General features: G+C 43.8%; 1 protein-coding gene across 1 annotated transcript in view; it reads right to left on the reverse strand.

The window, feature by feature from the left end:
* The window catches only part of LOC100356485 (protocadherin-15), a 1,660,811-nt gene extending 1,658,224 nt beyond the window's left edge, over positions 1-2,587 (reverse strand). Inside the window, 1 exon segment of the mRNA XM_070057681.1 lies at positions 1,577-2,587. The gene's annotated coding sequence lies outside the window, so the exon portion shown is untranslated.
* Positions 2,588-14,952: the final 12,365 nt, after the last annotated feature.

Raw genomic sequence — 14,952 nt, forward strand, 5'->3', positions numbered from 1 at the left:
AGTGGGAAGGTCTCTTGTACAAAGAGAGATTTAGGTCCAGACTGGAAGTTACAAATGTACTGGGTGGGGGTGGGGGGTCAAAGAAAAGAATGCAAAGGGAAGACCCAGCAGCACCAGATTCTACTAGTTGCAGAGTTGCAGCTGATGTGAAGGATCCTTTGGGAGGAGAGATGGCAATGTTTTCTGTTAGGCCAGATCTTGGAACTTGTTTCCCTCTGCTTTACAGGACACTCTGGAATCTATAGCACCCACATAGGAGGAAGTAGATAAATCACCCAACATGATTCTACTCCCACAAATGAGACTGGAGATGAACTGGAACAGCAGGCTCTCCATGGAGCCAAGTGTTGCAAGTTTTGAATACTAACTGGTTCATTTACTTCACTGATTACCATACGTAGCTATGGAGTCCCAGGCACTGATTTTTAATAAACCACTCTCTTAAAACTAACATGCCTTTCTGTTTTTATTTTGCATATGTAATCTTACCAATTCAGTTTTGATACTGATTTTGAACTTTTCTCCATGTTTTAAAAGAACACTGTGTGCCAAGAAGCATCAAGGACCATTTCTATCACCTCATGCAATTCCTGTTGTTAGCTAATGTGCAAGACTAGAGATCAATGACACACACCATATACAAATCTTAACTACAAAGAATTGCACCCAAGATATTAGTTCAGTCTTTCCCCAAATTATTGCTCAATGGAAAAAGGCTAAACATTCACATCAAAACTTCAGGCAAAGCTGGAAACAGCAAAGTCTCTCATCAACCCTGCACATTGTAAAAGTGCTTCATTCACAGGTTTTTGTTTTATTTTGTTTTGTTTTTTCAAATGGGCAGCATGGGAGAAAGAAGAAAGGAAGGAAGGAAGGAAGGAAGGAAGGGAGGGAGGAAGGAAGGGAGGGAGGGAGGGAGGGAGGAGGAACGGAGGGTGGGAAAAAGATATGTAGGTAGGTTGGGAGGAAAGGGAATGAAGGCAGGAAGGGGAAGTATGTGGAGGGGGGAAGACAGGAGAGAGAGAGAGAGAAAAAAAAACACAGTACAGTGTCCTTGATATCCTGCACTTTAAAATTGAAGGGAGACACACCCCTCCCCTGCTTTACATAAAATGGAACAAGCCAAGTCGCCAGGCAGCACATCTGAATATTAAGAAAACTTGCATGGGGAAAACTTTTAGGGAAAAAATGAAGGTGATTTCTGAGCTTCTATCACGGTTATATCTGACACTGACATTTATTTCCCATGATTCTTGCCCACAGGAAACACATCTTATAAGAAACTGAATAAAATCAAGTAGGGCATTCTCAAAATCTCAAGGTATCAACTTCCCCAGGAAGCTCACATTCACCCAACGCGACCATACACGGAGGAAGCCAGGCATTCAGGCGAGGAGCGGTGGAAGGCAGTCCACCTTGAGGGTGCCGGTGGATTTCCTTATTCCTGAGCCTGAATCCAAAAGCAAGGGAGTGTGATGAGAAATGAGGGGGAGAAGAATGTCTGGGCTCTGTGAAACCAGACACCCGTTTGGAATCTGGGCTGAGCAGACAGTCGGGATCCCACCCCCTTGCCTACCTCCAGGCTCCAGGAAGCAGCCGCGGGCGTCCTCGCCTCTGCTCTTCCGCAGCAGCGGGCGCACGGATCCGAGCAGCCCGGAGCTTAGGTCCCGCAGAGCGCTCCTGCCAAGCGCTTCGCTCTCCACTAGTTACCAATTGAGAAAAAGGGACTGAGACGCGCAACCAAGCTAGTGATTAAAATCCAGGGTCTGGCACCAACGTCCCAGAAGGTTTCGGCTTCTCTTCTGCGCCCTTACCCAGCTCTTTCGCCTGGCAAACGGGTCACCCAGGGAGCCCCCGGCAGCAGCTCCTTCCCTTCCGATCGCGCCGGTCTCCGCCGCCACCACTGCCACGCTGCGCGCCCCGCTATCCACTCACCGCAAAGCGAGGAGGCCCCACGGAGATAGCGCGAGCGAGGAGGATGTATTAAAAGCATAGATTTCTCGGATAAGAGAGAAAAACTTTGATGCTGTAATCGCACCCAGAGGAATGAGAAGAAACCAAAACAAGTTGCAGGTGCCAGGAGGATGCTTTCACCACCTCTGAGAAAAACCGCCCCCCCTGCACACACACACACGCCACCAGCATCAGGGAGAGGAAGCTCCCGGCTCCTTGCGTGATCCCCGAGCGCACCTCGCGATCTCTGATCTTCGACTCCACCGGAACAGCACCAGGCACGGGGAGTCCTGTTGGTTCAGACCCGGGATGCCAGCACCAGATGCGCCTCCCGCTAGAGAGGCTGGCGGGGACGCGGTGCAAAGAGGACAGGGACAAACGCCGCGCCAGCAAGAGCGGGGAGTCTGAGCTGCCACCTACGAGAGCAGAGATGCGTCTCCCTTCGGGCAAAGTGACTGCTACAAAGTGTGTTCCCTCCTGCGCAGGGACAGACACGTTTAAAAGCCTGAACAAACGTCAGCACGAGGCGAGCTCGAGGGGTGAGCGCCAGGTCTCTCTGCCCCACGGGTTGTAGCGCGTGTAGGGCTCGCGCTATCGAGTGGCTGACTTGGGGGAGAAGACAGCGCTGGTGGCGCTGCGGAGTGTCGAACCCACAAGCCTATTATCCGAGTTGGGGTGCCCGTGGCATTTCTGCCGCGGGTGCATTTACAGAATTCAGCACAACTGCAGCTGCATGGAGAGACGTCTGGGCACCCTGCGCGCGCGCCCAGCATTGGGACACCAAGGCGCTCAACACCTGTCCCCCCCCCCACCCCGGGAATCCACTTTATTCCTTCGCTGTTATTTGATCATCATTCTGATTCATTTTGCAAAGTTAGTGGATAGCCACCGAAACGTCTTGTACATCAAAGGGGTTAGACTTTCCAATCTTGTAATTACAATTATTACTTAATCTTCCCTTAACCGCACTGCCTACCCCCTAAGGGTCACAATAAATGGAAGCACTCCACGTGTCCACTTGTCCCTGAACCTTTTATTCTAACGTGATTTTCAGACTTCCTCTTTGGTAAGTGAAGAGCATTTTCAGAGGGAAGTAATATTTTTTAAAGTATAGCACCTAACTCTAAGTGGCAGTTCTTAGGGATTTTGTAACTATTTCCAGGTTGGCATTGAAGAATTAAGTTCCCAAACGCACAGAGACAGTAAGAGAATTTGTTTGTTTTTTTTTTTTCCCACTGTGTAAAATGATCAATTCTATTCCCAAATGATTTTTACAGTTTTACCAGCACAATGATGCATCAGGTGTACTTTTAAAGATACAGAATCAGATTAAATAGAGGCAAAAAATTAGGGATTCAGAAAACAGGAGTCAGGTTTCAGGGGTGCTTTCCGGACAACTTTTTTTCAGGAAAAGGAAAAAAAAAAGTAGGGACATGAACTCTTCGAGAGAGAGAGAGAGAGAGAGAGAGAGAGAGAAAGAGAGAGAAAGAAAGGAAATCTTAAGCTCACTTAGGAGCCCGGACTCTGTGCTGGGCACTTCGAGACCTGCAGGGTGGAAAGTAGTTTAGAAGCGGAAGGGGAAGGAGAACCGAGAGCCCTAAAGATCAAAGGAATCTGTGGATGAGGAGGCCAGATACCACGGGGCTTCCTTTTCCTATTGTGTAGTTCCAACCTAACCAGGACACAGCCCCCTTGATTTCAGTCACTTGAAGCCTTTTAAAACGACAAAGACAAATTCCGCCAGAGAGCAGGCTCTACAGCTGCTCCCTTACGCACCAGGGCCCAGCCGCCCTCCCTCTAGCGGCGGCCCGGGGAAAAGCCCTCGGGTTCCGTGCGGGCACGCTGGGGAGGGTGTGCAGCGCGCGCCTCTGCGCTGCGAAGGTCGGGCACCAGGAACCCACCGAGAACAGCTTGCTGGCTCTGCTGCCTAGTCCCCTCCGCCTCCCAGCTAGGGCCATCCACCTGAAGCGGGTCTGACCAAACTTCACGGACAGGTAGCCCTGCAAGAGCTTTGGAAACTGGCAGCGGCGACGGCAGTTTTTGCTTTTCGTGGTGAAATACACGCATGGATCAGGAAAAGTTGGGAGTGGGGGAGGGAAGCAGAGCATTGAGGGGTTTTAGAAAAGAAATCAGTACAAGGTCAACTTTAATTGCCCTTCCTATAAACAGGTTCCCAGCGAAGCTAAGAAATCAGGAAACGCGGTTAGTCTGTTTTTTCGGCTCCTACACTCGCCGACCCAAGCTAGGTGCCGTGTTTTCCAAGCCTAGCGCTCCCTCAACCTGCTCTCGGGCTACAAGCAATGAAAAACCAGAGCCTGCAGGATTCCCCTGGACCTGCGGCCTCACTCGCCCCACCTCCACCCCCATCTTCACGCTTTTGAGCATCTCCCGAGAACGTAGTGGGGGAATCTAGCTTTATTCCTGAGTCAGCGTCTAGGTGCGTTATGACAGGAGACGGAGAATTTAAATGGAGACGGGATCTAGGTTGCAACGTGGGGGCGCTCCTCCTCCGGCGGGGCGGAGCAGCAGGGGATGGTTCGTGCCCGGTGCCTCGGGCACTAAGGGAACTAGAGAAGGAAGCTTGGTTCAGCGCCAGGAGGAGGCACCCAAAACCCCTGGGGACCAGATAGTCACCAGCGGCCTTTGCACAGTGGGCACGGCCCCGCCCCTTGACCCGAGGTGACTCCACCCTTACCCTCAGGGTCAGGAAACCTGGGTTTGAGATGAGCCCTGGACCCGCTTTTTGCTCTAGCAAAGGACGAATCGCTCCTGGGAGGATGTCTAACCTAAAATGTTGCCCTCACGTTGGCTGTGACACCCACCCCGCCCCACCCAGCCGCTGAGAGCTCTGGGCCAAAGGTGGTCTTCATCACCAACCCCAGGGCAGAGACACGCGCCTCGGGAGCGTCAACGACCAGGAGTCCTGGAATAGTTTTTCTTGGCCAAGGGCAGCTTCCGCAGCGGGACAGAACGGGTCTTCCACCCGAGAGCGTACCCGAAGCGCTGGGCGGGCGGGGCGGTCAGCCCCGGGCCGGGCCGAGGGCGCCCCGCGCCGTGCTCCCGGGCGCGCCAGGAACTGCAGCAGGCGCGCCTCGCCAGCCTGGCGCGCAGCCCTCCCGGGCTCCGCGGGGAACGATAGAGGCGCGCGTCTGGAGCTGCAGGAGCAGGGCGCGCCGGCGGTGCAGGGTTTCCCCAGGCCCGAGTTCTTTTCCCCTACACTGACTCTCGGCGCCCCAGCAGACTCCGCGGCTCCTGCTGGCTGAGCGCCGACACAGGCCGCCTTAGAGAGATGGCACAGCAGGATGGGCGGTAACTTGTTCCACAGAAGCAAAAACTGACAGTGCAGCGCTCAAAGGATCACATTTCCAAATGTGCCAGGAAGCTAACTTTCTCATGAGTATGCTCAGAAGGGTCAACTCCCACCGAGTTTGCCATCAGAGCAAAATTGCTCTACCTGGCTTAAACATACTCTGAGTTCACTTTATTCTGTGCTTTGACATGTTAGACAAGGTTTTATTTACTATTAGACTAACAGTCGTTTTGGCTTCTACAGATACTGTACAACTTTATTTTCTATCCTTTAATAGTGAATACTTCAGTATGTTACATACAAGAAAGTTACATATTAATAATCATTGTTTATGTCGCCACGCTATACATGGCAATTGAATGTTTATTTATTGTAATATGATTTTGAATTAAAAGTCATAATACAAAGCATTTTCTCAGATCTAGAATGAATTCGCCTGTAATAGTAAACTAAAATATTTTTCAAGTATTCATGCAGATATTTTATTTCTATTAATATTTTAAGAGATTTAATTAAAACTCTTGGGCATCCAAAATGCTACAAGTAATCCTCAAGCACATTATTGCGGAAGGTGAGGAATTTTACTAAAAAATATTTGGGGAAATATTCGGTAACCAAATACTTGCTCTAATTCTATGTCATTTGGGGGAGTCAATATTTAATGAAATTAACATTAATTTTTAAAACTGTAAATGTGATTAAAAATGGAATTTACCTTCTTAACCTTTTTAAAGCCTAAAACCTTTTTTAAAGTTCTGTAGTACTGAGTATATTCACCCTGTTGTGCAAAAGATGCATTTTTTCATCTTTCCAAAACTGAATATCTGTGTATTCCATCAACTTGCACACTCCATCCATTCCTAGGAACTGCCATTCTATTTTCTTCTTTAAATAAATATCTCATGTAAATGGATTCACACCATATATGTTTTTTTTTTTTTTTTACTTATTTTACCTAGTATAATGTCTTCAGGATTCTTCCATGTTATGGTATATGACATTATTTCAAAGCTGAAGGGATTTGATTGTATTTGTATTCCACATTTTATTTATCCATTAATGCATGTGAGGTTGCTTTGGGTTGCTTTCACCTCTTGGTTCTTGTCATTGCTGCTAAGGATATGGATGTAACAATATCACTTGGAGATTCTGTGGTCAGTTCGGTTGAATATATCCTCAGAATTTGGATTGCTAAGCACGTGGTGTTATGGACAGCACGCTTGTGTTTCCTCGAAGTTCAGACATGGAAGCTCTAATTCTCAGTGTGTCACAAGGGAGCAATCTAAAAGTTAAGTGGTAGCATGGGGTTTGGGTCCTAAACCCACGGGATGAGTGTGCTTACAAGATACTGCAGGGAACTCCTGCACTCTTTCTGCACCAGCACAGAGAGCCATGTGGGGTCACAGGGAGAAGGCTGCTGTCTGCAAGGCAGGAAGAGAACTTTCATAAGGTGTGCAGTCAGCAGGCATCTTGACTTTGGCCTTCTCAGCCCCCAGATCTGAGGAAAGTAGACCTTGTTTAAGTTGCCCAAGTCTGTAGCATCGTATTAGTGCAGCTCAAGCCAACTAGTACTTACAGTAATTCAATCATTAGATTTCATAAAACTATGCTGTTTCATAGCAGCTGCAGATTTTATAATCCTGCTCAGAGTGCAAAAACATTCCAATTTTTCCACATCCTCACCAACTCTTAGATTTTTTTTTGATGTTTTGATAATAGCCTGAAGGACATGAGGTAATATCTCTTTGTGGTTTTGATTTGCATTTTCCTGATTAATGAGGTTGAGCATGTTTTCATCATTCTTTCCATTTTTTTAACTTTTATTTGAAAGACAGGGACATACACACACACACACAGAGAGAGAGAGAGAGAGAGAGAGAGAGAGAGAGAGAGAGAAAGACATACAGAAAGAAAGAGCACTTCCAACTGCCGGTTCATCCTCCACATCCCTGCAATATTCAGAGCTGGGCCAGGCTGCAGCCAGGAGGCTGGAACTTAACTCTGGTTTCCCATGTGGGAGGCAGGGATCCAACACTTCATCCATCACCTGCCTCCTCCTAGAGTGTGCATTAGGAGCAAGCTGGAATCAGAAGGAGACTGGAACGCAAACCTAAGGACTCTAATGCAGGATGTGAGTGTCCCGAGCAGAGTCAACCGTGCTACCAGATGTCAGTCCCTTTTTAGGTTTCTGTTGGCTGTTTTTCCTTTAACTTTGGAGGAGCATCTATTCAATTCCTTGACTTTTTTTTTTTTTTTTTTTTTTTTTTTTTTTTTTTTTATTAAACAGAGTTAGACAGTGAGAGAGAGAAAAGGTCTTCCTTCCATTGGTTCACCCCCCAAATGGCTGCTACTGCTGGAGCTACACCGATCCGAAGCCAGGAGCCAAGTGCTTCTTCCTGATCTCCCATGCGGGTGCAGGGGCCCAGGCACTTGGGCCATCCTCCACTGCCTTCACAGGCTACAGCAGAGAGCTGGACTGGAAGAGGAGCAACCGGGACTAGAACCCGGCACCCATGTGGGATGCTGGCACCACAGGCAGAGGATTAACCAAGTGAGCCAGGGCGCGGGCCTCTCCTTGACCATTTTTTAAGTAAATTTTGTGGTCCTTGTTGTTATTGTTGATGATTTGTGGGAGTTTCTCTTCATTTTCTATGTTTTAGCACCTTATCAGATTTGTGGCATATAAATATTTTCTTCAATTCTGTAGATTGTCATTTCATTCTGTTGATTGTAATTTGGTGAAATTTTTAACTTCTACATAATAATATAGATATTTAGGTAGTGAGCTGTTGTGTTACTTTGGAAGTTGACATATAACCCTTGACTGACTTAATATGTGAGATATGTCACTATGTTAAATTTTTATTGCTCTGTATTAATAAGCAAATTATTCTTCTAATCAGAATTGCTCTACACTTCAAAACATTATCTGGTTGCATCTTATTTATCACTAAAGAGTAAATTATAATAATCCTGAGCATTTTTAATTTTTGAAATTTCATGTTTCATATATTATGGAAAGTACTATATTTGTATAATGTGATTTTTTTTTTTTTGACAGGCAGAGTTAGACAGTGAGAGAGAGAGGGAGACAGAGAGAAAGATCTTCCTTCCATTGGTTCACCCCCCAAATGGCCGCTACGGCTGGAGCACTGCGCCAATCTGAAGCCAGGAGCCAGGTACTTCTCCTGGTATCCCATGCAGGTGCAGGGCCCAAGCACTTGGGCCATCCTCCACTGCACTCCTGGGCCACAGCAGAGAGCTGGAGTGGAAGAGGAGCAACCGGGACAGAATCTGGCACCCAGACCGGGACTAGAACCTGCAGTGCCGGCCCCGCAGGTGGAGGATTAGCCTAGTGAGCCACAGCGCTGGCCAACAATCCTACATTTTTAAAACAATAAATGATAAAGGAAAATAAATTAATTTTTGTGTTTTATTGTATAGGTAATTATATTACCAACAGGAAATTCTTTTGCATGCTTCTTTGTGCTGCATTCATGTATAAAATTTGTATCTTATCACAGTCAAATATAAGCAGAATTAACATATTCTTTACCTCACAACATTGTGCTATATATAAAGAAATTACTTTAATGACTGCCTTTTTTACAAAACTGGAGATAATCTTAGTATATGAATGAATAGATAAGACTTTTGGCGCCTATTTAATAGTACATTTTATATGCTCATATCATTGTAGTACTGAGTTATATTGAATATATCTATGTGATTTTAGGCTGTGGGCAAGGGTGAAAGATTATACTTTATACCAAATATGGAGAAATAGATTTACTCTGTTTCATTTAAGAGTCCCATATAAGTTTTAACTGAAGAAATAACTATTTGTAATATATATTTCAAATAATCAGATTGAGATTCTATTTATATTTAGTTTAAGAATATGTTGCAGTCCCAATTTAAAAAAGAGAAGGACAGATCTTGGCCTATGTATTACAGTAATGTTTAGTCTGTAGTTGATGTTAACATTCTCAAGGACATTGGTATGGTTTGTTTTTGGTTTGAATAACCCCTAGGAGTCCATTGTGCTTAGATGCTTGTTCCCTTGGTGGAGGCCCTAGGGTCTTGGGGGATATGCTCTCAGAAGGTAGGTCTTGTGTGACCCTTGAGTTCTTGAGATGTATAAAAAGAGCAAGCCTGCTACCTCCCATTCCCTCTGCTTTTGGTTTGTCTGCCCCAACATACACTCCCACCATTGCTATCTTCAAGGAGGTGATGCAACCAGTAGGATCCCGGCCATTGTGGACCTTGTGCTATATTCAGACTTGGAAAATCCAAAATGATGAGCTAAACAAACCTGCATCTTCATAAGTAGCTTGTCTCAGATATTTCATCATGTGATGAAAAACTGACTCACACAGACATCCTTAGGCTGTGATTAGTACAGATAGGCCCTTCCACAGGAAGTTAAACAAGGATTTTTATAAGCAAAGAAGGTTGTTGTAGGAAGTACTTTTAAAAATTTCTGTAGGAATCTTTTTTTTTCCTGTGTAGAGATGTAACTGACAACACTCAAAATGACTGTACCAAAACCCTAAACCCAGAAAACGTTGCTATGAGAGATGAAATATTTTATATCCATACAAACTAACCAGGATGGCATTGATAGAGCTAAATATGATCAAGAGGAATTATTATTGCAAAACATATTGACAGTAATAATCACATTAGAAAAAGATAATTTAATGAAATGATGAGGCAGACTTTGCCACACAGGAGGTCAAGCTCTGGCTTTGGACCCTTGCATCTCATATCTGGTGCAGATTCAAGTCCAGCTACTATAAAACTAATGAGAGCTTCCCACCAATGCATCATGGGAAGCAGTGCATTATGGTTCAAGTGCTTGGGCCCTTGCCATCCACATGGGAGACCTGGATGGAGTTCCTGGCTCCTGGCTTTGGCCTGGCCCAGTGCTGATTGTTGCAGAAATTTGGGTGGGTAATGAATCAAAGGAAGACCTCTCTCTCTCTCTCTCTCTCTCTCTCTCTCTCTCCTTCTCCCTCTCCCTCTCCCTCTCCCTCCCTCCCTTCCTCCCTTCCTTCCTCCCTCCCTCCCTCTCTCTCAGTAGATAAAAATAAACAAACAAATAAACCTTGAAAAAGAAAACTGCTGTAAACATAATTTGCAAATTAAATGCTATAAGAAGCTATATTCTGACACAGACTTGCATATCTAAGATCTGGCTCAGTAGGAATGAATTCTACAAAATTTAAAGGAAAATTTTTATATATATAGATATATGTCTACTATACCCTAATTACAGCTTTAGTATTAAATTATGTTTTAGGATCAGCGCTGTGGCGAGGTAGGCTGAGATGCTACCTTCAGAACCAGCAATCCATAGGAGTGCAGGTTCTAGTCCTGGTTGCTCTTCTTCCAATCCAGCTCTCTGCTATGGCCTAGGAAAGCAGTGGAAGATGGCCCAAGTCTTTGGGCCACTGCACCCGTGTAGGAGACCCAGAAGAAGCTCCTGGCGTTGACTTTGGCCTGGCTAACCTCAGGCTGTTGTGGCCATTTGAGGAATGAACCAGCAGATGGAAGACCTTTCTCTTTGTCTCGCCCTCTCTCTGTAACTTTACCTCTCAATTAAATAAATAAATAAAATCTTAAAAACATTAGGTCTCCATAAAATTTTAAATTATTTTCCCTGTGTCCAGTCTTATATTTATTGTTATCATAATGTCCTGACAGCAAATGTCCCCTTCAAATATTTTAACATGCAGACTATCTAGAGTGGCTAAATATTTTTAAAAAATTACTAACTTGATCAACCTTCTGCCGTCCAAGACCAAAAAAAATTGCTTTAAGAAAGAAAGATCTTGGGGCCAGCGCTGTGGCATAGCAGGTAAAGCTGCTGCCTATGGTACCAGCATCCCATATGGGCACTGATTTGAGTTCTGGCTGCTCCACTTCCAATCCAGCTCTCTGCTATGGCCTGGGAAGGCAATAGAAGATGGCCCAAGTCCCAGGCCCCTGCATCCGTGTGGGAGATCCAGAGGAAACTCCAGGCTCCTGGCTTCACATCAGCCCAGCTCCAGCCCTTGTGGCCATTTGAGGAGTGAACCAGCAGATAGAAGACCTCTCTCTGCCTCTGCCTCTTTGTAACTCTGCCTTGCAAACAAATAAATAAATCTTAAAAAAAAAAAAAAAGAAGGCCCTCTTAGAAAATTAGACTTGGGATTTTCCCAATGTTCTTGAGAAGCAATTGTATCTTTTATTCTATTTGAAAAGTCCTTTGAGATTGGAATTATGTTAACAAAGGTTTTAGGGGAAAAAACACTTTAAAAATTGAAGGAAATGTATGTATCTATTTAAACTTATCTAATAGGAACTATAAGTTCCAAATATACAATATATGGTAAATTTAGTCAATATTTCTAGATAAGTTCTAAAATGAAAGAATTATAATATTTTTCTCTATTTCTCTTAAAAATTTCTGACAGTATTCAGTAACAGCAATTATTAGGAAACATTTTTTCACAGGTAAATTGAGAAAAAATTTGGTGGTTTGACTTTTTGCATTTGCTATAATTTTCATCTCTTCCAATAATTTTTCAACAGTGCCTCAACAAGTCAAATATGTTCTTGAACAGTTGAGCAGCTTGCATGGGAATGTAAGTTTTTTTTTTTTCCCACCATCTTCAGTAACTGTCATAGAAACAGATTCACATAGCATCTGCTTCTATAGCAGATGCCAGAGTAGGATTGGCATACTGAACAGTCCATAGGGCTTGCCTGGACAGTTATTAGCATTCTGCCATCCCATGCATGCTGTGTCAAGCTCTACAATGCAGTAGAAATATTGTTAAACAACCTAATGTTCCTGTGATCATCAATTTTGTCAACAGAGCTGAAATACAAACATGATCTTAATGGCACACCTTTCCAAATTATGTTTAAGCACATCCCAAACATCTTTACACAATTTATACCAATCAGTGACTTGTTTGAATACAAGAGGAATAGTTAAAAAATGTGTATAACCTTAAGATTCTCCTAAGCTGGGGTACTAATACTCTAGTTGCATTCATTATCAGAAATAACATAACTAATACTTACTGACTGCAATTTATTTACTAAACAATTTACTAAATTATTTCCTAAAAACGAATCAGCAAAACTAGGATGATTATTCCCATCTTGCAAATAAGTTAACTGAAGCCTTTAAAGACAATTTTGTGGACAGATTCTAAGAACTACAGAGCCAGGAAGCTGATTTAAATCTGGAGTCAAGATGTGACTACTCTCTCAAAGAGGTCTACATCCTAATCCCTGGAAACTGTGACTTGATGAGGCTATTTGGCAAAGAGCAATTAAGGTTGGCAATGGAATTAAGATTCTCAATAAGCTGACATTAAAATAGAAAAATTAGATGATCAGAGTGGGCCTGAAAAGTGAATGGGAGACGCAGAAGGGAAGGTCAGAATGATGCTGTGTAAGAAAGGCATAGCCAACTATTGGCGACTTTGAAGATAGAGGAAAGCACAGGGGCCAGGAAACTGGGTGACCTCTAGATGCTGGAAAAGACAACAAAACAGATTCTCCATATTTTTCTGTCAGTGCCTAACTTCTGGATGAGAAGACAGTAAAATAAGAAGCCTTCAGGAGTCAAAAGAAAATAATCCAGTGAGTTTGACACTCATATTTCTCCTACACTAAAATTACAGATACAATGTCCATTTACAGAGGTTATAGAATAATATGTACTTATAAATATATCCTCTGGAATCAGCTAGCAAAACAATCTTTCTACATACATTAAAATGGATAATTCACATATTTCATTGTCCAATTCCTGTTGGATTATTTTTGGCATAAAAAATGTAACATAGAAAGCTAAATAAACTTCAAATAAGACAGAAGTCAAATAATAAAAAATTAAGAAGAAAGGAATATAGAGCAAAGTTAATAAACAAGTACATACCACAAGGCAGTTGAAAGGAGTTGGCCCACATTTTATCCATTTTTTTAACAGATATCAACTTTAAGAGGGAAATGTGATTATTAAAGAGGATTTATGTTTTCTGTAACATAAATGCAAATCTTTTTTCATGATAGGAAAAAGAACAAATGGAAGGAATGGAGGACAGGAAGAGGAAAAATTATGCATACACACTAACCACAAAAGTAAGTCAAATAAAACTAACATACGTTCCGTTTGACTACAGCCCCTTCCTTTCTTTTCTTAGGTGTCAAACAATGATCCTCAATTATGAACCCTTCATCCTCATGAATAATAAAACACTAAAAAGATGAGAAATCAAAGCATGGGTCATATATCTTCTACGGCCCAGCCTATGTCATCATGTTTTTCTTTGTATTGTCTTTTGGTTATGTTGTAACAACACCAATTTTATTATTTGGACAAGAATATCATTACTGTAACACACAGATAAAAATAAATATTTGAATGTGTTTGGTTCTGATCAATAAAGAAACAAATCATAGTCACTTTTTTTCTTGATAGTTTTAACTATAAATATAACTATTATTTAAAAAATACAATTCAGTTATGATTAGAACAACACAATTCTAATAACTCCAAGAGTATATAACTGAAAGCAATTTTATTTTTCACATCCACATTTGTCCCCTATTACATTTGTCTCCTATGAGAAGGTATACATTTTCCCTGTCTCCTGATACTCATGAAGCGTAGTTTCTACCATATTTAATAGATGTTTTGTGTCTGAAGCTGGGTCAGACATCACATTGAAATGAGCTTGGCCAACTGAAAAACATTCTCTGGGACTTCTTATTCAGAACAGTCAGAGTAAAAGTCTATTTTTCTTTATAGTGTAGTGAAAATGAGAACCTTGGCTCCACAAGATAGTTGTACTATGTAGCAGATTCTTTATAGGTAAAGACAATGAAAGCAAAAGTAAGAACAAAGTAGAGATGTGAAACTCCTGACAAGTTTCAACCACCATTTAATAAAAAATCCATTAGGCCCTATTGTTTCACTTTATATTCTTCAGTTTGACTTTATGAGTTAGAAACACTATATGCCAGCGGCTCGCTTCAGGGCGCAGGCGCGGAGAGGGGTGGGGGAGGAGGGAAAGCGGCGAGTAAGATGGAAGATGAGGAGGTCGCTGAGAGCTGGGAGGAGGCCAGCCCTTCCGGTCAAGTCCCTAGCACAGCGGGCGGCAGAGTACCAGAGTACGCCGAGGCCGGAAGCGGATCCTGGGCGGTGCCAGCCCCGAAGAGGAGCAGGAGAAACCCAACCAGGATCTCCCAGCCTGAAGACAGCAGACAGCCCAATAATGTGATCAGGCAGTCTCTGGGTCCTGATGGGTCACAAGGCTTCAAACAGCGCAGATAAATGCAGGCGAGAAAGGATGCTGCCGCTGCCACCGTCTTCGCCTCCTGGGTCCTCCGCCACGGGTCGCACTGCCGTGGCAGACAGCTGGACTTGAGCAGAGGGAACGACCTGACTTACTTGCACTGTGATCCCCCTTGCTCCGCCCACTGTGACCTTGAACCCCTTGCACTGTGACCTCTCCCCTTCCCCACTTCCCACTGTGATTGGCATGTAGACAAGGGCTGTCTCAAGTCAATGGAAAGGGAAAGAGGGTGGGGATCCGGGGAGGGTCGGGGGTCCCACCAAGCACTCAGAGCAGAAAGTCAGACAGTGCCACTTGGCCACTTGGGGTAAAGCCAGTGCCAGTAAT

The sequence above is a fragment of the Oryctolagus cuniculus genome, chromosome 15 (genome assembly GCF_964237555.1).
Source record: "Oryctolagus cuniculus chromosome 15, mOryCun1.1, whole genome shotgun sequence".
Lineage (NCBI taxonomy): Eukaryota > Metazoa > Chordata > Mammalia > Lagomorpha > Leporidae > Oryctolagus > Oryctolagus cuniculus.